Source organism: Rhinolophus sinicus, linkage group LG15, assembly GCF_036562045.2.
Source record: "Rhinolophus sinicus isolate RSC01 linkage group LG15, ASM3656204v1, whole genome shotgun sequence".
NCBI lineage: Eukaryota > Metazoa > Chordata > Mammalia > Chiroptera > Rhinolophidae > Rhinolophus > Rhinolophus sinicus.
In genome coordinates, this window is record NC_133764.1 from 17,210,780 (window position 1) to 17,238,036 (window position 27,257).

Consider the following 27,257-nt stretch of genomic DNA (forward strand, 5'->3'; position numbering starts at 1 on the left):
TGATATATCATTGTGGTTTTAATTTGTATTTCCCTAATGACTAGTGATGTTGAGCATCTTTTAATATACCTGTTAGCCATTCATATATCTTCTTTGGAAAAATGTCTATTCAAGTACTCTGTCCATTTCTAATTGGATTATCTGTTGTTGTTTTGCCAAATCATAAATTATAACCTATGTGAATACCTTAAGTGTTAAATTGAAATTGATTTCTGTATTAAGTTAAGCATGAGTAAACCAAATAGCTCAAAAACTATGCTTCAAAATAATTTTAAAAAGAGTTTCAAAAAATGTTGTAATCTCATATTACAATGCTATCTGAATAAGATAAGGTAAAACAATGCATACTAAAATTTGGGATACCATGTCACCTAACTTTATATGTTAAGAAACAGAATGGTGGTAAACCTCAACATATCAATGGTCATAAACAATGGCAGTTTTTGCATTATTTAATGAACATTTCATCTCTCAACAATAGAATAATTTTATTGTTAATAACTGGATTTACCACCTCAAAGATAGTCATAAAACATTTTAGATGTTTGCTTACATTTTACCATTCCTACCCTAATATATTCCATGCCAACACCTGGAAGGTTGAATGAAAATCTATTTACAAGCCTCTTAAATTAACCAGATGCCTTGTTAAATTTAGTCATTTAGAGTGCATAGAGTATAAAATATTGGGAGGCTAATTCTCTAACTTAGGCTAAATTTTTAAAAGAATGATTCATTACGAAAATATCTACATTCCAAACCTGATAAATAAAAATAAAAGTTCTTTATTTGACTTTTATTTAAAGTTTTCAAAACACACAACTTCCAAAACAAGTCCATTCTTGTTGATTAAATTTTTTTTTTCTTCAAAAATCACATTTGGCCCTCCTCACAGGCACAAAATTCAATTCAATTCTAATACTAACTACTAAGTGAAAAAACAAAACAGAAACAAAAAACCCACCACTCGTATCACTTATTTGATTGTGAAATAATAAACAGTATCTACTGCATATGTATTCAACCAGAAAAAGAAAAAAATTCATTTGGTAACAATCCATTATTTAAGGTTTTGGTATAACATCGTTTACTACAAAAGTAAACTCTCTTGAGAAACTTATCCTTCTAACTTATCAAATTATCTAATACATATTACAAGAAGAAAATTCATGTATCAATATTTCAATTTTTGTCTAAACCATGCTATCCTTGAACACAGTAGTTCTCTCCAACCAGTTTACTCTACATTAATATGTATTAGGTTGGTGCAAAAGTAATTACCATTTAAAAGGTTAAAAATGCAAAAGCCACAATTACTTTTGCGCCAACCTTATATATATATATATGTTCAATCAAAGTGTCACATAAACAAAGAAATAATAACCATATTCTGTAATTTCTTCTGCTAACAATCAATTTCTTCTATTACAGGACATTTCTTAAAGTGAAAATTTTCACATCTTTTCCTTCTTAAAATCCTTTTACTCTTGATTACATTTTTATAACATTACTTATAGAATTGAACATTCATAAATAATACACAAAAATATTCAGTACCTAAACTGAAGATAAAAAGACCTTTTCATTTCTCTATTTTCAAGTTGTTTGTACTTTCCTAGATAATGGAAAAAATATCACCACTAAAAACTGTATGTCAAAGTAAAGAATCTGAAAGTGGGCACATTATATTACCCCTCTGGGGCCCAAAACCCTTGAAACAAATCAACTGAAATACTGTACTCCTGTATGTGACAGTCCTGGTAAAACATCAAAATCATCATCAACCATTCGCACAGCATGAGATTAAACACTACATGTTAAATACTGTAACACATACCATAGAGTTTCTGTGCCACAATGAAAAGTAAAATTTCCTTATCAAGTACAATATAGGTTAATTAGTAATTTTAGTCTTTACAGTCAAGGCTATGGATGCTTTTGGCAAAGGACAAAGCATTTCCTATTCTGAATGACACTAAATTCCCAAGTGCAAAAAAGGAAAAACCTTGACCTTGTTTAGTAATGCTGTTCATCAACTTTTTCTGAAACCTCTTTCTCAGTCTCAGTGGGAATAAACTGGAAGAAATCAATCAAAAATACAAGCTAGAGACTCATAACTACTACCACTAGACAGATCAAAAACATCAACTAAAACATAAGGATATGATTAGATGTAATGCATTGAAGTACATTGAAATTTTAAAAATAGAGTTGACCCTTGAACAACACAGGTTTTGACTCTGCGGGTCCATTTATACATGAACTTTTTTCTATAAATACCTGCACTGTTTTTGATCTGTGGTTGGGAGTCCACAGATGCAGAGGGCCAACTACATGCATTGATCTACACCATTTTATATAGCTATGGGACTTGAGCATCCATGGATTTTGGTTTCCTCTGGGGGTCCTGGAAGCAATCCTGAGGAACAACTTAAATTTTGCGGAAGTCAAAAGTTATACATGGGGGCAGCCGGTTAGCTCAGTTGGTTAGAGCGCGATGCTCTTTTAACAACAGGGTTGCCAGTTCAATCCCCTCATGGGCCAGTGTGAGCTGCACCCTCCACAACTAGATTGAAACAACTACTTGACTTGGAGCTGATGGGTCCAGAAAAACACACTCAAAACAAAAACAAAAGTTTAAAAAAGTTATAATGTGGATTTTCCACTGCGCAGGAGGTCGGCACCCCAACTCATGTTGTTCAAGGGTCAACTGTATACTTAATATACTTGATACATTTAATTAGGCACATAACATTTTATTAAAACATATATTACAATTAATATTTTTAAATTAAATCTACTGAATAAAAATAAGATATTTTAAAAATATGCTCCAAATAGTTTTTTTAAAAACAAATTCTGCCATTCCATAAGAAACTGCACTCTCACACACATAGGATGTGACACTAGTTACGTGATAACACATGTTCCCCAATATAAAAACCTCAGAAGTTACTATCCTAGCCAAAATTGAGGTACCCTGCCCAGGATCTTTTAGACAGAGTCCTCAGTACCCTACAAGCTTTGAGACCTAGGAAAGGTAAATATGTACAACATAACCACTAAAAAGACTAGCAACTAGAATCTGGAGAGACTGAAACCAGTTGTTGAAAGAGAAAGGAAAAAACAAACATATTCATACTTCAAAGACATGAGATTAGGAGTAAAAAGAATGAGTTGAAAAAGAAATTTCAAAAAAAAAATTTAACTGGGTACCCAGAACACATAAAAATACACAAAAAGTTTTCCACACAATGTTTATCCTCACACACCACAGTCTGATATTTCCCATTATTTTTCATTTAAAATAAATTGTTATTGTGACCCACCAAATTGAATTCACAAGTCACTAATGGGTCACAACCTAAAGTTTGAAAACCATTGGCTTAGAGGAATTTACAACCATTAAGAAGGTCCTTGCTTTCCTATGAACATCTAGTTTGAGAAAACTGTTCAGGAGGGGGAAAAATTGAGAAGACAGCATTCCTACAGGGCAGGGACCATGTCTTACTGGCACATAATCATCACTTAATGTTTGTTGAATTAATACGTTGTGGAAAATAAAGCACTTTCAAAGTAAGGACACACCTACAAAGGAGACCTTAACCAAAAAAAAAAAAAAAAAAGCTTAGGAAAATCATGAGTACTTTGGATACCTTCAAAACCAGGGATTGTGAAAAGAGCTCCAGGAGGTAAGAGAGTGATACTAAATGATTCTTAAATCAACAAATGAAGTACCAAAGGGAAAGGAAATTTTGTTCTTTAGGCTAGGCTTTATATCCAGTAAAGGAAAAAGAAAACTCTTGTAGAACTACATAGTATTCCATTATAGGTACAAAAAGTTTGTAAGCTACTTATCCCTAGTTAGAAATTCTAACCATTTCTTTCAAAATTATATGTGGAGCTCCAAATGTATAATTCCAACTTCAAATCAAAATTACGGAATGCAATTCTTAAATATTAAACCCCCTGTACTCATTTGTAAACATTTAATAAGCAGCTAGTGTCTGATAGCCACAAACTTATTGAATGCTTACTATGAAACAGGCAATACTTTTAAGTTACTTGACAGCCTTGTAAAGTGGATACTACCTTCATTTTATAGATAGGGTATGTCAGACTTAACAAGTTACATAAAGAAGTTACACAACTAATAAATGATGAAATTAAGATATATTAAGTGCCAGTTTTATTATTATTGGTGGCTGCAAATCAGAATATTTTGTTCCATTCCATTATTTAAGCTTTTTTCAGAAACTAAAGTTTGTGTGTCTTTCTGAATGAAGCGATTCATCTACTTCTAAATCTGTATTAACACAATCATATTGACTAATTTTATCAAAAGGAAAGATTAGCCAGCCCCTTCTCAGTTTTAAAGATAAGTGAAAGGCCAATTTAATATAATTATCTATACATAACAATATCACTGACACGGGCACTTTTACCAGGCTATATATCTATTATGCAAAGTACTTAGTAACATGTACTTTTATTTACCTTATTTACATGCCAGGTACTTATTTTTTGAAAAACCTTTCCATCTTTTACGGGCCACTTATTTTATCACTAGGTAGGAAGATGCAGCCTTAGACTATTGCAGAACAAAAAGTCTGTTTCTAGCACAAATGGAAGAGACTGATATTGAAATAATTGTTACCAAATGTTGACAGAGACATCCCAATTGAAAATAATTGTTTCTAGTACATCCACACAACTTTGTAATTCATGTTCGTTTTTTTAGAAGGAATGAGACATCTTTAATAAAATTAAACAATTTTTTTACCACTAAAAACTAAAATACTTTAATCCAACAATGAAACATAATGGAATGAAATAATACAGATTTGTATCTCTTTCACATACATTTTAGATTTTGCAATCTTGAAGAATATAAAAAACAATCCAGCCATGAACAAGTACAGAAACCTAAAGGTAGATGAACATACCTTGGCACTCTGATTAATGAAACAATCTCAATTTTTTTGTAAGACTTGACTACAGAAATAAACACTTTTTACAAGAGATTCATTCATATATGATCCTGAACTGAATGAACAGCAACCCTTAACTAATATATACATAAAAACTCCTAATTTCAAAAAAGGTTAAATTAGAATGAGTGCAATTATTATAAGTAATAGAGACTACTGATAACCAAAAAGAGATACAGTGGGAAAATTAACTTATTTTAATACACAAATCAGTCAAGTGAGGGAAAAAAAAAATTATTTCCAAGTAATTGGAATAACGGGTTAATCTCAACTGTAATTTTAACGCCAAAAGTTGGCCCCTAGATAACTTTGGGATTTACTAAGTATTTGTATCTACCAAATCACAGTACATTCTTAAATTATATTCTTTATGGTTAGTTAAGAGCATCCAGTCTTTCTAGTATCCTGTAACCAGTTTCTTTCTTATTAGTAGGATGGCAACATAACATGGGACCAAATATCACATATATGTCTTGATGTACAGAAAGCTTGTTTTATATTACCACACATTCAATTAATTGCCATGTCCACAGTTCTTCCAAACTCTATATTGCAGAAAATACAATAATTATTTTCTATTCAGTTCACTCATACTTTGGTCCTGTACACTGCTGTATTTCTTTAAAACCTCTCAGACTTTAAATTTGTTTAAGAAACTATCCTTTAGTTTGGAAGGAAGTTTAGTTACTGTCAAGACAATCTTAGACTATTCAAAGCCTTTTTAACCCCAGTTGATTCTTAGAAATTCTTCCATCTATAAAACACGAGAATTATAACCAAATTAACAAATCAGATATCAGAATGCCAAAAATTAAGTCATTAAAAGGGAATCCAGAGAAAGGGCCAGTTGTGAAAGAACAGGAAGTGATGTACACTGTCATTTTGTGGATGAACTATTTAGAAACATAAGAAGTACCATACTAATCTGAAATCAAGCAACCCAGACTAAGAGCTCCTCAGTATTCTCTTTCTGACAGTGGCATCAGAGGTCAGCTGAAAAAACCCTTAGGCAGTTTTTCCTTAATAAATTTATCTAATTGATCACGAACATACTTTTACTATTTTTAGCAGAATTCCTACCAGCTATGGAAAACAGGGTTTCTTTTAAGTTGTCCTAAAGAATACCTCTTAGTTCTACCCATGCTGAAATACAGCAGGTAATTTACCAATATCCTTATGTACATCCTTAAGTTTTGTAGCCTTTATTGATAAATCCTCTCTGCCTGTATCTTTCCAAAATAAAAAGTAACGCTTTACTGAGCAGTGTGCTTGGGTTTATACATGCTAGTATATATGAATTATCAACACACCATAACAGAGAATTAGACATTACGGAATAATTTGCCATATGGGGGAGGCTCTACACACCACAACATGCAGCATCATGCCATGAAATAAAGATCTAAATGAGAAGTGCTGTTCAAGTTAAAATAAATTCAGATAAAAATCAAAAGAAGAAAGAAAACAAGAATTCCATTTTCTGAGTAAAAATAATAAAACTAATTTAACATACCATTAATGTGTCTCCCGATATCAAAATCATGAAGATGACAGATACTAAAATAGTGCCTAACACTCCTAACATCTTTAAATCTGTCTTAAAACAGGTTTCAAAAAAAAAAAAGCTAGCTCTTATGGCCAACATTAAATGTAAATGGCATTTGAAAGTATTTAAAAATAAGTCATCCACTAAGTGAAGCTTAAACACCAAATATCAGCTTGTAGTAAAATATCAAGACAACTCATATCTGTATATATTTTAGTCATCTCCATCGCTTTGTGAAAAAAATTATTTAATTCTATGAATATTCATATATGGAACATTTTGAAATCACTTCATCAGTAAATTTAAATATTTAAAGAAAAAAGTATCAACAGTAGACTTCAAGACTACTCTTTGGTCACAAAAAAAACTTGACAACACAATTCCAGAAGGTCAATTTTTTTATTTTTTTCCTACTCTACTAAGGACAAAACCAACAAGTACTACTGTAAATCAGATAAGAGAATTTGTCCTAAACAAATATGACATGAAGCAAAAGAAGTAGAAAAACGATTTATTGACTGCAGAATATAGATCCTATCACAGCATAATTAGGCAAATTAGTGTTTATTATTTTTTCATTTCCTCAGGAAATAAAGCACTTGCTACAGAAAGATTTGTAACCTAATTTAACCACTTTTTTTAAAATTCCAATTTTGATGTTATACAAAACAGTATTAACCCTAAAAATTCACAGCTGAGGGAGAAGGAAAGTCCACCAGACGGCCCCTCTGTCTGCAATAATTTTTAATAATTCAATAACTACAAGTCATAGGAAGGAAAAAAAAGGGAAATGAGGGAAATAATTTTGTAGGGAGTACAAAATTATTCAAATCCCAATGAAAACTCAGTATGCTCACACACACAAAAATGTCAATCCAATGTTTAAAAGAGAGCAAGAGAGACATTAAAACTGTTCTAACATGGCAGGGTCCCTCTCGAGAGGCCATATCCCCCAACAATAACAGGAACAGATATACTTCCCAGGAACAGATATACTTCCCAGGGACAGATCTCGGGAAGAGTATTAAACTGGTACTGTTATCGATTTAAAACCAAAGGAAAAAGAGTAACCTTTCCAAGGGAAGCGCCATTACTTCCCTCTCCTGCTCCCCCTCCCTTCACTGTACACACGGGCCTGTGTATGAAGAAACTGCCTTGGACTTCTGCAGCATTGCAGTAGACTAAAGGATGGGGAAGGGGGAAGGGTAGGGGGAGAGAAACGCTTCCATCACCCCCACAGAAGAGGGGTATAGATTTCCTGAGGGGGTGGGGTGGAATCCACCCAGCAGGCTCCCCAGAGCGGTCTCTCTTCCCAAGAATACACAGACACTACAAAGAAGGAGAGGGAGGAGCAGAGGGACCCGAAGGGAAGGGGACCTCGCGCCTTTTAAATCGGGGTGCACATCAATCCCGTCTCCCTCTGAGGGCCACACCTTCCTCGAGACATCCCCTTCCACCACTCCTTCCGGTGACCCTCAGGAAAGAGGAATGTAATTGCTCTTGTCCCTCAAACAGTAGGGCGTCCAGCTCACCAGCTTCTTCACCCCACCCACAGAATCACAGACCCTCCTTGTCTCCCTCCCCCACCCCAACCCCACATCCCTCCTTCCAGCGAGAGACCAGAGTGGGTCGAATTTCCCCGCCCCCTCCAAGTCTCCTTTTCCCAAAGCAGAGGTGCCCTTACCCTTTCGCCGACAGGTCTGGGGCGGAGTAGGAAGGCGCAGCCCCCTACAGCGCTCGGGTAGCAGCTACGCTGGAGGGCGAGGAGTGAGGAGGAGGAGGGGGCCTGGCGACACACCGCCGCCCCCCCCCCGGCGGAGCCCCAGCGAGCCGCCCAGCCCAAGCTCTGCGACAAGGGGCGGGGGGGGGGGGGCGAGGGGACGACCGGGGTCGAGGAGGCGCCCTCAGCGCTTGGGCTCAGCTAAGATGGCGCGGGGAAGTGCCGGGAGCCGCCGCCGCTTCGGGGGAACCGGCCCGGGCCTCGGCCGCCTCCGGTCTTCACACAGCCGAGGCCCTGTCGGTCCCCCGCCGCGGGCCCTCGGCGGGCGGGCCCACGCACAGCCCTCCGCCACCACCACCACCCCTGGGAAGGGGGCGCTCACAAAGGGAAGAGAGGCCGCGGGCCGACCGGCCGGCGGCGGGGCGGGGTCCCCAGGGGCCGGGAGGCCTCAGAGGTTCGTGGGTGCCTCGCGCTCTCGGCCCGCGAACGGCGCAGGCAAGCGGGACCCCTCCTTTCTCCTCAGGCAGGCGGCGGCACCGACTCACTCTCTTTGCCACCCTCCCTCTCTATCTCCGAGCCCTGAAGCCACAGAGCCCAACCGCTGCCCAGGTTCCCCCCCTTCCCCGACACTCCCCTCCTCCCGACAGTCATCCCAGTCTCCAATCTCGCGAGATTTCCTGCCTGACAGGCCCGACCCTGCGCAAGACACGACTGCGTACGCGTGCACGCCCTCACGGGAGCGCGCGAATACTTTTCCTGGGCGGAGTCTCCGAGTGGCTTCGAGCCCCAGCCTCTGTCCAGCCTGGCTTCACTCAGCTGGCAGGGTTCTTATGCCACGTGGGCGTCAGGTGCATTCATTTCACCCTGAAATCTGAGAAAGAAGAGCTTATCTGCTCTCTTCCTTCCCTTCCCTCTTCCCATTCCCAAACATCCGCCCCCCACTAACCCTGCGATTGAGAAGTTTGCCCTGACATGTAGAATATCCCGTTCTCACACACTTTAGTTCAACCCCTCCATGGAATTCAGAAGTAAACTGGTCGGCGTAATCAGTATGTAATTGAGTTTTTGAGATTCTAATAGTTTATAATAATTTTTGGAACGGTAATAACAGTTAGAAATACAGATCTAAACCACCCTATGTGTAGGTGATAGTAAAAAAGAGATATTATTGAAAAGTTTTTGTGAATTGTTTTAGTAAGTTGAGTGACAAGTTTTTGAAACGAACAATAAAAAGTTCTAAGAGTCCTAATGTAGGTAAAAGGTAGAGCTTCTCATTATCTTGTGTGTGGTGAAAACTTTGTTTTTACTACAAAGGGAGCAATTTGATTCAAGAACTAAAAAGTGTGCCAAAAATGCAGTCATAAGAAATCTAGGTGTTTCAACCAATAAAACAACTGAGATAAATAGATCTGTTATGTGAGACGTATAAGTAAAAATGTACTCCAAAACAGTTATTGGAAGATATAGTAAACTGGGAAAGTAAACTGGCTCTGATCAGAAAAACAAGCTATCTGCTTTAGTGGGATATACATATAATTTGTTCTAAGTATTCCCTCTCATAGTAAGGGTCCTTGCTCTGTGAGTCAATTCCTCTTTTCACCTATATGATCAATCACTCTCAAATGGCAATTACTTCTCAGCATAAAAACAAAACAAAACATGCCTTAGTTTCTTGTGGGGGGGGGGGGAGGCGGGAGAGAAAGATCACAACCTCCATATCTCCCCTTCACAGCCAAGCTTCTTAAAAAAGTTGTGTATCTTCTCACCTCCACCGAAACTGATCTTGCTAAGGTCAAGAGTGACCTCCTAGTTGCTATGTCTAGTGGAGTCATTTTAATCCTTTCCTTGACATCTGCAATATTTGACATAGTTGGTACTCCTTCCATCTTGAAACTGTTCAGCCTTGGCTCCTTCAACACCACTCAAAATCAGTTTTCCTTCTACCTCCCTGTCCCCATGGCCCCTCTTCTTCCACCCACAGCTTAAATAATGCTCCTCCAATCCTTATCCTTCTTCTGAAAGTGTTACGGCAAGAATGTTCTCTTCTAGTTATTTCACACATTTGGGAATGGAAAGAGATTCAGACTTTCCCAAGTATTCATTCTTATTATTTATGGAAAATTTCACACATACTGAATGTGACAATTAAGTTCGGGGAACTTGTTGCAATGATGTTGCTAACCATTGTTTTCTAGGCAATAAAGAAAATTATCTATTTATTGACCGTTAACCCCTGTATGTACACCTAACCATTTTTTATATCAGAGGGATTACTCATTATGAATTTGTACCAACTGGACAAACAGGTAACCAAGTTTACTATTTGGAAGTGTTGAAAAGGCTGCGTGAAAAAGTTAGATGAAAACGACCTGAACTTTTCGCCAATAATTCGTGGCTCTTGCATCACTACGATACACTAGCTCAACTGACACTGTCGGTGAGGGAGTTTTTAGCCAGTAAACAAATAACTGTATTGGAGCACCCTCCCTACTCACCTGATCTGGTCCCCAAAGACTTCTTTCTTTACCCAGAGATAAAGGAAATATTGAAAGGAAGACATTTTGATGACATTCAGGACATCAAGGGTAATACAGTGACAGCTCTGATGGTCATTCCAGAACAAAAGTTCTAAAATTGCTTTGAAGGGTGGACTAGGCGCTATGTCAGTGCATAGCTTCCCAAGGGGAGTACTTCGAAGGTGACCATAGTGATATTCAGCAATGAGGTAGGTAGCACTTTTTCTAGGATGAGTTCACGAACTTAATTTTCAGACGTCATACACAAAAGGAGTAAGGTAGAATAATAAATATCCATGTGTCCCATCACCCAGCTTCAACTATTGTAAACACTGTATCATTCTTGTTTCACCTAGTCTCTTACAACCTTTTTTCCCTCCTGATGTATATTTTTTGCTCTTATAAATATTTTTAATATCTTATTTCTTTTTTTACACTTTATTTACTTATTTATTTTGACATTCAGTATTATTTTATGTTAATTGCCAGTATATAGTATAGTGGTTAGACATTTATACAATTTAAAAAGTGATCCCACTGACTAGTCTAGTACCCACCTGGCACTATGCATAGTTATTACCATATTATTGGCTATATTCTGTATGCTTTACATCCCCATGACTACTTTGTAACTACCAATTTGTACTTCTTAATCCCTTTACCATTTTCACCCTATCCCCAAATCCCCTTCCATCTATCACCCCAAAAAATCTAGTACGCAACTGACACCATACATAGTTATTACAATACTATTTACTATATTCCTTATGGTATACCCTACATCCCCATGACTACTGTGTAACAACCAATTTGTACCTCCGTTTTTCACTCACCCCCCACCCTACCACCCTACCCCCACCCCCACAATCTGGCAACCATCAAAATGTTCTCTGTATCTACGAGTGTTCCGTTTCATTTGCTTGTTTATTTTGTTCTTTAGATTCCACATATAAGCAAAATCACATTGCATCTTTCTCTGTCTGACATACTCCACTCAGCACAGCACCCCCTCCTGATGTATTTTTAAGTCAATCTCTAGTAAACCATTATAACATTCACCTGTAAATACTTCATATGTATCTCTAACAAAGACTTGTAACATAACCACAATGTGATCACACGTTTACAATAAATCTTTAATATCATTTAATACCCAATCCATGTTCATTTTTTCCCAATAGTTTCCAAAATGTCTTTTTACAGTCCATTTATCTGAATCAGGATCTGAACAAGTTCTACACTTTGGATTTGATTAATAAATACTCCTCTTAAGTCTCTTTTCATGTATAACAGTTCCTCTTCCTTTTTCCTTCCTTTCTTTTCTTCCTTCTTTCTTTTTTGTATACAGTTTATTTGTTGAAGAAATCAGATTATATATCCTGTAGAATTTTCCACATCCTGGATTGCATCTTCGCAATGTCATTTCACATTTGCTTCAATGCCCATATTTCTTATAAACTGATAGTTAAATAAAATCTAAAGGTTTGATGTCGTATAGATGATGTTTTTATAATATTTTGTATCTGCCACTACCTCATTCTCACACTTACCTCCATCTCACCATAAATTATAGCATCTGCCCCACCTCCCACCCTGCTTCCCTAGTATATAGGGCATCTTAACAGTCCCTGGCTGTCTTTTTTATTATTATTATTCCAGATCTGTTTCTATGATCTGATGCCAATAGGCCTCCCTCCTCAAATTCTTCAAATTTCTCTCACACACACACACACACACACACACACACACACACACACAGAGTCAGGGTTATCTCAACATCAAATTTATTCAACAGGAAATCATCATTAGTAGATAATACAAAAGAGATCTGTTATTCAATTTTTAAAATTCTATCAAAAAAGAAAGAAAATTACACTCATTAATGATAGGAAAATAATGTCAATGCTTAGAACATTTGCAGATATTGCACTTTCTGTGGCTTGAACTCCTGAACATCTCTCTGATTTGTCCCGCTCTTCATCCCCACTGCCTCTCCTGTGGTGGTCCACACCTCAGTTTCTCAGCCGGGGTACTGTAATTGCCTTTTAGCTACTCTCCTTGCCCCCCAGGGTGCCCCATTCTCTATACTGAGGTGAATGGTTTTAATCTTCTTAAAATGCAATTTCTAAAAGCTGAGTGTGTCATTTCTCTGCATAAAACTCTTCCATGGTTCCCCAAAGTCCTCCAATAAAATCCAAACAAATCCCCTGCATACCTCTCTAGCCTTATTTAGGATGTTCCCACCATCCTGAACTATAATTCACTGTTCTGCTAACTGCTAACATGCTGTCTCTAGGATGTAGTGCTGCGTTCCTCTGCCTGAAATGCCTTCTCTAGTTGGCTAATAATCCTTCAAGATTCAGCTTGAGTCTTACCTCCTTGACAGATCTTCTCATATCTCAGTTATACATTCCTTACGCCTGTATATTGGGGTCAAAAAGCTGTGGGGAGAAGAATGGGTACTAACCATGTTTTGACCTTGATAGAAAAGTTACCCAAGCAGAGACAAAACCAAGAATAAGCTCTTCTCATACATTGTCACAACAAACTTGTGAGGTAAGTACGATTAGTGTTACCTCCATTTTGTACGTAAGGAAACCAGGGTTCAGAGAGATTATGTCATTTGCCCAAGATCGCCATCTAATAAGTAAGTGATGAACCAGAATTTGAACACAGTTGCAAATGAATCCAAAGCACACTCTCTCTCCATCATATAGTACTTCTGGCACTACTAACCGAGGACAGCTTGATGCCATATACACATTTCTAGTATGTGTAAGACGTGCCTGACCATGTGTAATGGCATTGTATTTGTTGTCACACATGTGTCTCTGTGTGAAAAGACAGCTTGTCGATGTGTGGGGGAGGTACTCTGACTGATATGGTTTCTATCCAATGAGACTGTCTTTTAAGCATTGTCACTCAGTAAAAGATCAAGTCATGTCCAATTCCACATAACAAATACTTGTTGTATTCCTATTGTGTGTGACGCTTAAGTAAAATACAGAAGAGGCAAACGAAAATAACATTTTCAGAGTTTCTCTGTGCCAAGAACTTTATGAAGCAAGTACTTTATATTCATTATCCATTTTATCTCCCCAACAACCCTGAAAGAAGGATAATGATGATGATTCCCATTACAGAGGAGGAAACCTCAGAAAAGTTGAGTAACTTTGTGCAACATCACACAACTAGTAAGTAGAGAGCTATTAGAGTACAGGTTTAATCTGTATTTTAAGCCCGTTATTTCCACTACCTCTCAGTCCTCTTCCTTACACTCCTCCCCATACTAGAAACTCAAAATCCTGTTAGAAAGGTAAGATATTCATGCACAAAACAAATAACTATGCAGAACAACCTTTGAGCAAATGATGCACTGAACCAGACCTTAATTTTACTTTTCTGGGCCTCAGTTTCCTATCTAACTACAATAGACTAAAATTATCTCTAGAGTCTTGTTAGTTCAAAAATCTATAATTACAGGAATAATGCAAATAATATGTACAGATAACTTGAATTCCTGTGTGTGTGTGTGTGTGTGTGTGTGCGCGCGCGCGCGCGCACGCGCGCATACGTGCATATTTAGAAACAGAAAGAAAACTCCTCTTTGGGTATTCTAGCAGACTCTTAGTAAAATCTTCATTGGTCACCCAGCATTAAATCTTCACCCAGCATTAGCTAGTGTATATATTTTTTGCAGTTACATTGTGATTACTTATGAAAACCTCTATTTCCTCACAGAATGTAAAACCAAAAAAGCTGAGTGTGTGAGAGGGTAATGGTAAGGACACATGTTAGAATTTCCAGGTTAGAAACCAGGGGTGAAATATACCATGGAACTGATAATCATCAAATAAATAAATAAATATGTTACTGGATGCCCATGGTGTGCATCCTGGGCTGTTATCAGTGCATCCATAGATTTTTGTCTTTAGGTCCCAGGACCAACTAATTAAGGCAGGTTACAGTCTGGCTATCAGACATCACTCAGGCATGTCTACAAATGGCTGCCTGATACGTATATAAAGCATGGTTTCACAGGCTGGAAAATAAAGCTTATCACATACAAAGTTGTGTCTAGAGCTCTGCATTCCCACATAATTGGATCCATTTTTTAAATGCCAATCTTTTAAAAAATGCCTGCATGTGGAAGCCACAGATTCTTCTTCCCTTTTCACCCACAGGAATAAATATTGGGCCAAGGTACCCTAAGGATGGTAGAATACAATTCAGTTCAAGAAAGTCCTGACCTAGAAATCTTCAGTCTCAGGTATCTATCGGATAAGTATCTGCAGTAAGCCATGAATAAGTTAAGGCAGCCACACCAGAGTCTAAAAAACAGCCCCGAAGATGTCAAGTAGTGGATGTGAAGTTGGTACAGTACTGTAGGAAAACATTTACTGTGGAGTCCCACCTCCATCGCTTACTAGTGTCAGTGACTATGTTACTTTATGTCCGTTTCATTACCAGCTTGTGTTCCTTTCCTTATCTGTGAAATGGGGTTAACATTACCTTCCTCAGATGGTTGTGTGAAGATTAATAAGATAACATGTGAAGTGCCTAGCCCATGGAAAATGTCTTAAAGTGTTAGCTCTTATTTTGTATGTGTAAGGAGGTAAATATTCATGCCACTGCTCTGACACTACGCTCTGGCAGGCACCCCATGATCATGTATCATGATTGTCTGGGACATCTGTGAATGTGGGAAGGGTTGGGCAACATGTTTGTGGACTGAGAAGTTTTTGGAATGTATCTTTGAGACCAATTGGTGATTTTGTCATGCCCTTCTCTTTGGCTGACATCTGCCTGGATTAAAAAAAAAAAAAGCGACACAAATTCCTACTAAAGTTGTGTCACGTAGGATATGAAACAGAAACAGCTGGCAATCAAAACAAAATAAGTTGATATTTTATTTGGGCTTCCTGTTGAGCCTTCTCTTTACTAGGTAGCAATACTTTACTAGTAAGAAGTCTTTTGGGTGAAAGTCACAATTCAAATTAGCTTAAAGCATAGAAAAAATGGACATTTAGTAGACCGTGTAACTAAAAAGTCCAGTGCCTTAGGATTTAAAAGAATTTTTTTAGGAGCTTGTCTCTTTTTGTCTCCCCTTTTTCTGTCTCTCCACACAACACCCAGCTCTTAGTCACTTGGATATTTTTTTTCTCTATAGATTGGATTTTGTTATAAGTTTGTCTGTGTTTGTGTTGGGAGATGCAATTGGGGGGGTTCAGGTGCTTCCCACTGCTGCCACCTAGTTTAAAATACCCCAACACTGACTGCTGCCATTGATACTGTCTACACATAGCAAATGAATCAGGGATATTTCTAATATTGCTTTTAACTGGATACTTCCTTTACTGATATGTTATATTATGATCATTAGTGACAGGAGCCCTCGTCCCAAAGTTCAGGTTTATACAACCCCTTGAGCTTGCCTGCTATGTGACCTTTCCTATGTAACCAGCTCTCTCCCACCTGCTATCTAAAACCTCTGAGCAGGGGACAAAGGTCTAATCTAGTTATCAAATTGCACCATTATAAATGGTTATGATGAAACTCATCCTTTATTTCTCCTCTTCATAAATATTCTCAACACAGAACTGTTACAATATTCTAAATGTAGAAATTGAAGGCATTTGTGATTGTGTGAGGGTAAGCAGATCAGAATTTAAAGATTATGGACCACAGACATGTTTCCATGAGACGTTTAAGCAGACTTCACATAGAACATGCTGAGGAGAATTTCCATCTTAGTAGTTTATCTCATGCAGCAGAGGGAGGCTAGACTGGGGCAGAGGGCAAAGTGGAGTGGCAGGAAAGGCCCCAGAAGTTCAGATTTACCTTATCCCAATTTAGTGACCCCAAAGGCAAAGGAAAGCTCCTCGCTCTCACATAACAACATATAAAATCCAAAGGAACAGCTCTGAGTGGCCCAGCTTGGGCCCTGTGTCATATGCCCAGCTATGGGCTTGTTGCTTCACCAAGGGGTGAGGCATTTTGATTGCCCTGGCTGGAATTTTGTGTCCACTCTGTGGCAAGAGGCCTAGAGAAACAGCCCCACAAGAACTACACAGAATGGTGGAGAGGAATTCCCCAAAGAAATGTAGGATACTTTTTGCCAGAAGAAGAGGGAGACATTCTGGACAGACAAAAACAGACGTTCACTACAAGTAGAACAGAACTGCTGGTGAGACCAAATGTTACAGTGTACTGCAGGGTCTCTGGTCCCGCCCTCGGTGAGTGGACACAGAGCGTGGTGAGGCCACAAAGGAACAACAGAGCCATAGATAGGGGAGTCATACCACTATATTCTTGATGGTGGCTGGTCTAGACACAAAAGCAAACATCCGCCAGTACCCCAACGAGGGGTCTTCCTGCACCCCAGTCTCGTTGGCGGCTGGGTGAGACACAGGAAGTAGGATCCACATGATCCGCAGTCCGCCATCCGCGCTTGCTAACCCCACTTGCTAGCTGCAATCCTCCCTCCACTTCTCTGCCAACCCCCTTGCTAGCCACAATCCACACTTGCTAGCTTAGCCATGGCAGTTATATTACTGGCTAATGGCTAACTGATTACAGCTGATGGCTATCTACTACCTGAGCCAGCACCTTTCCACGTAATGTCAAGAGCCTGGAAACTGCTCTCTGGGACTCCGTCCCTACATATGGTTTTGTGGGGATGCTATAGAACTTTCATATCTATGACCTCTTTTGATCTTCCCCATAACTCTGAGAAATGGGCAGGCTGTAGTCAATTTACAGAATATACTTTTGAGGCTCAAGCAACACAGAGAAGCACAGCAGAAAATATATGGTTCATATGATAGGGCCAGGTAGAGGTCTGGTATGTACATCAATTTGGGAAGCAGGTAGTTCCAGACATTCTTAGGACCTTAGACAATCCTGAAATTATCTGGTATGTGCAGGAACCCAAAAAATGCCCATCAGCTATGCACATAGTGCCAAAGGGACAGGAACTTCCTAGGAAATCTAACGTGTGTGCATCTTTTCCTAGAGTTCTCTAGCATACTAACATTTGCAGCTCCTATTCTTCTGTACACTCCAAGCTAACAGCTTTCATTCACTCACTTTTATTTCCATCTCCCACAGTTAACCCAATTGCAGGGCACATAAATGACTCACAATAAATGTTTATGGAATAATTGAATTGATAGATAGCAAACATTTTTTTGAATGTCAATTATGTGTATTTTATGCTAGGCTCTGTGGACATAGAAATAAGATACTATTCCTATTTTTGAGATCATGGCCTAGTGGAAAAGGCCAACAAAGAAACAGTTCTAAGTCATTTAGGACTGCAAGGAAAAATGGGAATATTTTGGCTCATACAAGCTAAGAAGTCCAGAGGTAGGGCTGGCTTCAGGCAGAATTAGTTTCAGGGCTTAAAGGCTCTGTTTTCATCTCCAAGACTTCCACTGTGTTGCTTTTGGTCTAGGGTTATACAAGAGGCAGCAGCGATTCGAGCCCTTACCTCCTATCAAGGCAATAGAGCGTAATGGCTCAGAGGGAAAGCTGGTTTGACACCTGGCCTCACCACATACTGGCTATGAGACCTTTAACAAGCTAATCAAAATTCTCTGTGCCTTAGTTCCACCATTTGTGAAAAGAACACAATAATCATACCTACTCAATGTAGTTATTATGAAGAGTAAAGAAAAATTCAGTGTTCAGAACTCTCCCTGGCATAGAATAAGTACTCAATAATGGTAACTCTTACATTATTATTGTTATTATTGTCGACATCAAATTTCAGGGGGAAAAATAGAATTTCTTTCCTCAAAATGCCAGAGAAAGTCTTATTGCATCTAATTGGCTGTAATTGGATCAAGTGCCATTCCCCAAGCCAGATCTGGGGGAATATCTTACACTGCATACACTGACTGGCTTGGGCCTGAAAAGCAAGTTCCATCTCTAGAGTTCAAAGTCAAGTTAGCTTCACAAGAACTACATAAACTGTGAACAGAAAAGAGGCTGGTTCCCAGCAACTGAGGTTCAAGTACTGGAAACAGAGGCAATGGATGGCCGTGTTTCCCCGAAAATAAGACCTACCCGGACAATCAGCTCTAATGCATCTTTTGGAACAGTTATTAGTATACAACCCAGTCTTATTTTACTATAATATAAGACTGGGTCTTATATAATATAATATAATGTAACATAATATAAGGTAATGTAATGTAATATAATATAATACCGAGTCTTATATTAATTTTTGCTCCAAAAGACGCATTAGAGATGATTGTCCGGCTAGGTCTTTTTTAGGGGAAACACGGTAGGTGGCAAAAAACAGATGAACAGCATGACAGGCTGATACAGTCTGGCCGGTGCTATGGTCAAGGTAAGCATGAGAGTCCATCTGAGGAGCTTCTGATCCATACTGGGAAGAACTGATTTTTTTGATCAACTAAATAAGTCCCCTAATCCCAAAGAGGTTGTGGTAAAATATGCATAAGAAAATTTACCATTTTAACCATTTTAAAGTGTAAAGTTCAGTGGCATTGAGTACATTCACATTGTTGTGAAACCATCACCATTATCATTCATTTCCAGAACTTTTTTCATCTTCCAAAAGTAAAACTCCATAGTTATTAAACAGCAATTCCTCATTCCACCCCTGCCCCCCACAGCTCCTGGCAACCACTATTCTACTTTGTCTCTATAAATACGACTACTCTATGTATCTAATATAAGTGGAATCACTCAATATTTGTCCTTTTGTGACTAGCTTGTTTCACTTAACGTACGGTCTTCAAGGTTGATCTATGTTGTAGCATGTATCACAATTTCATTCCTTTTCAAGGCTGAATAATATTCCATGTATGTATAAATCACATTTTGTTTATCCATTTGTCTGTCAACAGTCATTTGGGTGGCTTCTACCTTTCGGCTATTGTGAATAATGCTGCTGTGAACGTGGGTATACATATATCTGTTCGAGTCCCTGCTTTCAATTTTTTGGGTGTATAAGGGTTGAGCTTTTTAGGAGCAAAAGAAAAGCAACTTCATTAACTATTTTTTTCTCTCTTTTTGAAAAGCTATGTGAAATTCCCATACTACCATGCTACATCTACCTTCGATGACTCCCACCCCATTGCCAAACCATAGAGTCAGCCCTTACTGTTGTGGACATACATGAATACAGAGGTTTCCCCATCGCCACCGCTGAACTCAACAGTCGGCTTTGGACTTGGATAATGCACCGAGAAAACTAGCTTTCCTCTCAGATCAGACTCTTTGAGTAATAGGAGAAGCTTAGGATTGAGAAAATTTGGTTCCCTGGGAGGAAACATGCCAGCTATGAGAAGCCCAGAGTTGTAAATTGTCAGATGGTGACTGCCTATGAAACCTGTCAAGATTCCTGACAGCTCAGCTGAGAACCTAATTACCAGCTACAAAGAGAGACAGGAAAAACGTGTTGTCAGAGAGCGCCTGGTCAGAGAGAATGAGGTGCAATGTCCTGGCCTCGTCATCAACCTCCTTCTTGTTTCAACTAGAGCAAAACACATTAGTATAATTGACATTACACATATTTATTATCTTGAACAAAGGAACCACGTCAAACCACAGCCCCATGTCAACTGAGTCTTTAGTAATCACGTAAGATGAACAGTGGCATTTGACCTGATTGTACAAGTACTTCCGGTATTCTCAATGCCAAGGATGATACCAAACCATACTTAACTCTTCTCCTGGAGTTTACACAAACTTCAACCAATCCTCTTTCCTTGAGTAAAGAATAGCAGCGATCCTTTGTTCTGATGAAGCTCAGAGAGGGATAATAACTTACCTAACGTCACACAGTCAATCAGCAACCCAGCATCTTATCTTCCAAGAAAAATAAATTAGTATCAACCGTGCTCAGCAGCGACACAAGGAAACCAGCGATCTTCACCAGGAAATTCCTAACTTGGGGAAAAGTAACTGTCATGCAGGGCATCCGGCAGGGTCTCAGCTCCCGCTCCCCACATAAGAACGCAGGATGTGGTGAGGCCAAAAAGGAACACCCACGGAGCCATAGATGGGGGAGTCATACCACTATATTCTCACTGGCGGCATCCGCCTCTCACAATCCACGCTTGCTAGCTCAGCCACCATCTTCTTGCTAGCCCCCATTTTCTGCTAACGTAGCCACAGCAGTTATATTAGTGGCCAATGGCTCAGTGGTTAGAGCTGACGGCCAACTAGCCACAGCTGATGGCCATCCAATCACAGTTGATGGCCATTTACTACCTGAGCCAGCACCTTTCCACGTGAGGGCGAGAGCCTGGAAACTGCACACCTGGCTCTGTCCCCACTATAACATTAGTATATCCACATGCTAGTTTTTACAAACTCTTGGTCCTCTCGTCTTGCAAAACACTCACACATACTTCCCACGTGCCTTTCTTGCTTCGATTGCATCAGCAACACCTGAGCTTAGATGCTAACTTTCTCAATGGGAAAACATTTTTTTTCAGATCCTTGAAAAGCAGGGAACTTGTGCTTACAGCAGCAGGAGATGGGAGGAAAAGAAAAGAGTTAATATTTACTGGACATATCTATTATGTTCTAGATACTGTGTTTTACCTCTGTCTAATTTAATCTGTAAACCAACTAGCAAAGTAGGTACAATTATATACATCTTCAAATGCCATATGTGGAGTTCAGAGAGGTGAGGTAAATTGCCTAAGATGATACAGCTAGTAAATGGCAGCGCAGAATTTTTTTATTTTTATGTATGCTATTCATTTTTTAGAATGGGGCTTGGAACTCACTTCTCTCTGGTTCTTTGTAATGCATTATGCTACCTCAGGAGAAGCAAAGAAACTAAAAGGACTCTCAAGAGATAAAACTGATAAAATCAGCCACTCTGAGCTTCTAGTGCATTTGATTTTCTTATACATGTATGGATTAGAATCGCCTGGTTACATAGAAAGCACTCAGCAAAATACTCCATCAGATTCAAAGATAACACAGAGAATAGGAAACTGGTATGGGAAACGAGGAGAAGGAAGGGAAAGTTGTGAATGAGGAGGAAGAAGGCCCGGGAGGGGAATATGCCTGGGAAACGTAAGGGGTAGCTGGAAGTTGTTCTCAGAGGCCTTCCACCAGGATCCAAAGAACAGTGCAGAAGCTGACACTCCTCTTTTGCTACATTTACCATTTATTTTCTCTTCTCCTATAAAAGGATTAGCAGGATAGGTTTAGTGGGAAAAGAGGCCCCTGTGGGATCCTTGTTACCAGCCATCTGTGTTCTGTTCTTTACTTTTGAACAAGACGGTTCCAAAACTCTGAACCGGAGAGGGAGTTGGAGCTGCATACAGATCAGCAGAGCTGTTGCTAACAGCGCTGACGCCTGCAGGATGACTCAACCCTCTGTGCCTGGCAGAGTCAGCTGTGGTCCTCTGGAGCCTCCTACTCTAGGGAGAAAATCAGAGCTGTGGCAAGTGGCTTGGGGCAAGGACCAGGGTCCTTCATCTGCGGCAGGAATTCAGGCTGGAAGGATAGGTAGGGGCACCTTGAGTCTTCGCTTAAGAGTTCTGGCTGCTGCTGAGGGTCGGATTAAAGGTGACAGTGAGGAAAGCACAATCCTTTATATACTTTAGCTGCTCTGCAAAAGGATGGCAGCCAGCAAAAGCCATATGGCTGTGTTACCAGGAATTCAGCCCAAGCGCAAATCTCACTCACTTCCCTGGTAAATTTTCCTCAGGTAGGGGCATCTCCTGCTGTTCTCTCACCTACTGAGGAACCCAAAGACTCTCTCTGTCCTTACACAGCACCGTTAATACTTAAGGACATTCTCACGCTGAATAGTTGCTACCTTCAGATGGCTCCCCTAGTTACTTACTCAGCTCTCTCAGATATAGGCATTTAGGAGGAAGCTACTTGTATATTGTGCCAGGAGACATCTGGATTTAACCCACACCAATATATAAACACACTACTCCACCACAACCACCCCATACCCCTAGGCTTCCTCAAAGAGCTTTCCTTTCAGTTGGCTCCTTATTACTCACTAATAAACAGCCCCCAAAGTTTGGCTTCCTGTTGCCATGGCAACTCAAAAGAACTGGGTGAAGCTGCCAATAAAGGCATCTGAAAGAGCACCCTAAACCCAGACTCCTTTCAAAACAATAGTACAAAAGTGGAATCACCACTCACTCTATCCCCCCTCCCTGCCACACTACATACACACCCTCAATTCACAGTTTTATGGAGAAACTCAGTTCTTAGAATAGCTGAGAAAGTGGTTGTTTGGCCCAATGAAAGGCTTTCATAGTCTAATACAACCCTTTCTTTAGATACTAGCCTAGAAACCTGACCAACCTACCAGGTATTAGTACCTCTAAGAGTCCATGAGTTTACAAAATGCATCAGTATGTGCCTTCTACTCATGCTTCGCTTTTCTGTGGCTATGTGAAAAATCTGGGTAGTTGGTATATTCCAGAGCTTGAACTGCTGACTGGTTTTCCGCAAAGGGTGAGGCGTTCCCTGATGTCCTCACATATGTGCGAAAGTGCTTTGTACCCTGTATAAGAGTGTTCAGATATTCATACTGACTACTATTCCCTGTCCACATTCTCCTTGAGTTCAAGGCCATATTGCACTGAACTCTGGCACCAAACTTCTTGGTTTGAATTCCTTCTCTGCTCTGTACTTTGTACTTTTGGCAAGGCTTTCTCTGGGCTTCATTTTCTCCATCTGTGAAATGGAGGAAATGATAGTATTTACTTCAGAGGGCTTTCACAAGGATTAAATAAATAAAAATATGTAAAGTACTTAGAACAGTACCTGGTTTTAATATCAAGTATGCCTCTAGACAGAGTGTGCTGCTGAGAAACACAGACAAGATACCCTGTTCTCAAAGAGTTCACAGTCCGATATTCACATGGTAGAGATAGACAAACCAATAATTATAGGTAATGTGACAAGTGCTTGTCTAAATGGAGAGAGAGCAGAAAAGGGTGCCAAAAATTCAGCCTTGAAGGATGCCTGTTTTTTTCCCAAAACAGAGGAAGGTTTATCAGTTAGGCCCTCTGGGTTGCAAAGGACAACTCACTCCATTTAGCTCAACAATTGGAAAGAAATGTGTCACAGAAACTCAGGAAAACTAACAGCACAAAAGAGCAAGAGACAATATTTTAGGTATTTTTATCCTGATGCTCAATCATAAGCATGACTTAGCTATTCTCCTCCTGGCAGGGCCTCTTTCATGATGACCAACTCTTTCCTTATTCTTCACTTTGTGTTTTCTTTTTAATTTTTCAAGTACAGTTGACATTCGATATTATATTAGTTTCAGGTGTCCAACACAGTGTTGGACATTTATATACCTTACAATGCCTTCACTTTGTATTGATGTTTTCTACCTCATAGTTTCTATCTCTTCATAGCTATAGCTTGGCTTAACCCTTCTGAGCTTATCTTGTGGTTTTTCTTTCTATATCATTTCAGCTCTTGTTCTTATCATTTATAATCACATTCTTTGCTTTTTCTAACTCAGATTTTAGAGAGTGAGAGGGAATCTGATTGATCTACTCCTTTTATGGTGCCAGGCATGTTGTAAGTTGCTGGCCAGGTTCTGGATTGTCTACCATTGCATCAGATGCCAATTCTGATCCAGTCAGCTAAGACAGAAGTACTTTCATGAACAGTATACGAACCATGGCTACCTAGGCGTGCCTCTACAATAGAGGCTGTAGGTGGGGAAATTTCCCTTGGAAAGGAAATATGAATGTAGCAGTCATGATGTTCTGTTTAGAACAGAAGGAAGAAATAATATACACAAAGAGCATAAAAAAGGAAGTGCAGTGGGTCTAGAGTTAATTCAACAGAAATTTATTGAAACATTGCTAAATGCCGTAGTCACTACGCCAGGAGAGGGTAACCAATGTCATGATAAATGTTACATAGACTGCTATGGGAATCCATTGCAGGGCCACTTGAACCAGACATGGAGTGTCTGCAGTGTCAAGAAAAGCTTCTTAGAGGAGGTAAATTCTACATTGGAATCAGAAAGAGGAGTAGGATTAAAAAAGAGCATAATACTTTGCAGAAATTGAAAGTAGCTTAATGAGGATGCCACAAAATGAGAGGGAATCGCAAGAGGTAGATAGGGCCTACATCATTCATGTCTTAATAATCATATAGTTACCATTTATTACACAGAGAACAGAATACTATGCTAAACATTTTATATATATTCACCTTATTTAATCCTCCCAACAACTCTGTGAGGCAGGAATAATTATCGTTTACACTTTTTCAAAATTTTTATTGGGGAATATTGGGGAACAGTGTGTTTTTCCAGCACCCACCAGCTCCAAGTCAAGTCATTGTTTTTTTCAATCTAGTTGTGGAAGGTGCAGCTCCCTGGCCCGTGTGGGAATCGAACCGGCGACCTTGGTGTTATGAGCACTGCGCTCTAACCAGCTGAGCCAACCGGCCGCCCCTGTTTACATTTTTTGAGATGAGGAAACAAAGACAGTGAGATTTAGTAATGTTCTTCTGATCATATAACTAGCAAGTGCCCAAACGCCAAGTTATACTTGCTTTGTGGGTCATATTAAGGATTGTTTCAAGAGCACTGGGAAGCCATTGAAGGGTTTTAAGCATTTCAGAAACATCCCTCTTGCTGCAGAGTATAAAACACATTACAGGGAGCAAAGAAGGGACATAGGGAAACCCCTTGGGTTCTCATTGCAGACTATGGGAGAGATGGTAGTAAGGTAGACTAGGCTGATAACAGTGACATGGATGTAGTCATTCATTTATTACTTTAATCAATAAAAATATTTAATAAGCTCCTACTAAGAGTGCAAGGTACTAAGGATATACAAATGAACAAGGTAGATGTGGTCCCTGCCCTCACAGAGTTTATCTAAGAGGTAAACAGAATAGACAGGAATTAGTGAATTTGAATGTGGGAGTGGTGGAAAGGGGGGATCTGGGATCATTTACTGGCTTGTGGTTGGCTTCGATGCCCTTGCCCTTTCCACCTCACTACTTCCCCTACGGTTGTGTATGTTTAGGTAGGGAGCAGAGGGCGAAAGGGTAAAGTTAGGAAGGAAGACCAAGGACAATTTGGAAAGAACTTTGTAGGCCATTCTCATCAACTCAGACTTTATTCTGGAGGCTTTGGGGAGCCATTGAAAATGTGTAAGCAGGGAAATGGCTTGACCACATATACATGTTAGCAAGATCAAGATTTATCCTTCTAAAACTCAAAATTCCTCCAGGGCTGAATAGCCAATTGGAGAGGGTGAGAATGCTCAAATCTTCTTTTCATGTTCTACCCTCTAGTGGCAAGAGGGAAAACAGCAAGTTCTAACTCCGTAGGTTTGTAAGGAGCGGCCAGCTTTGATTTGCACTGAATGTCACAGCTCCTGTATCTCTCAGCTAGTTCTGTTGCTCAGTCTTCAACAGAGACCATCCATTAATTCTGGGATTCCTCCAGCACCATGGACACAGCTCTGTCTCCGACAATAGAGAACCCTCTTCTGAGAACTCTCACCAGCCTGGTTCCCAACCTCCCACCCCCACCTCCGCGTTCTTCCTCTCTTTAGTGCCTTTGCAATGCAAACCTCTCGGTAAGCAGCCATAAGGAGGCACGAAAGTCTAGCAGTGCTGCCCTCAGGTGGGAACATAGTGAAGTGAGCATTGCTTTTCTCCTGGAACCGCTTTGTCTCAGAAAGTTTGGGGTTTTTGTTTTTATTTTGATGACACTAATAGCTTTATTTAACAAACATTGAGTGACTACTATGTGCAAAGCACTGCACTAGGTGCCATGAAAGATACAAAGATGAAAAAGACATCGTCCCTGCCCACAAGGAGTATATGATCTACTGGGCGAGACAAACAAATACACAAATAACTTGAATACAAGGCAGTAAACAACAGAGTGGGCAGGTGTTGAATGTGGCCTGAGTGTGATGCTAATTAGCCTCAAGTTTCCAATTTGAAACACTGGTGATGTAGTGTTGGCTGCTTTGAAAATCCCATCTCAACACTGGCATAATAGATGTTTAAGTGGTCCTACCCAGCAGCTGGAGGCAAGAGTATGCCTGGTGGAGGGGCTGTTTGAAACACTGTTGTATCTACGTACATGGTGTAGGGACAGCTGAAAAAAAGAATATATATATATATGTGTATGATTATATATATATATATATATATATATATATATATATATATAAAATCATCTGAACCAATTTGGTTAATGGCTATAGCTGCTGTTTTAAACAACATACTTTTATATAAAAAGGAATTTGTATAATCCCATCAACTTAAGAATTAACATTAATTCCAGAAGCAACTTTTATATTTTATTTTTTTAAGGCGTGAGAAGCTCACAGTGGCCAATGTGGTGATCAATCAAACTGGCACCTTGGTGCTACCAGCACCACGCTCTAACCAACTGAGCTAACCGGTCACCCAGCAATTTTCTTATTTACTAATTGATTAAATCTTTTTTCTCAATATCT

The 27,257-nt window shown here is 39.4% G+C and overlaps 1 protein-coding gene across 3 annotated transcripts in view; it reads right to left on the minus strand.

The window, feature by feature from the left end:
• The window catches only part of TAOK1 (TAO kinase 1), a 140,824-nt gene extending 131,923 nt beyond the window's left edge, over window positions 1–8,901 (minus strand). For 2 of the 3 annotated variants that reach the window (XM_074320800.1, XM_019739501.2), the window contains exon 1: window positions 8,222–8,893. The gene's annotated coding sequence lies outside the window, so the exon portion shown is untranslated. Of the gene's footprint in view, window positions 1–8,221 lie in introns of all 3 variants that reach the window. The other variant, XM_019739502.2, reaches the window with a different exon arrangement.
• Window positions 8,902–27,257: the final 18,356 nt, after the last annotated feature.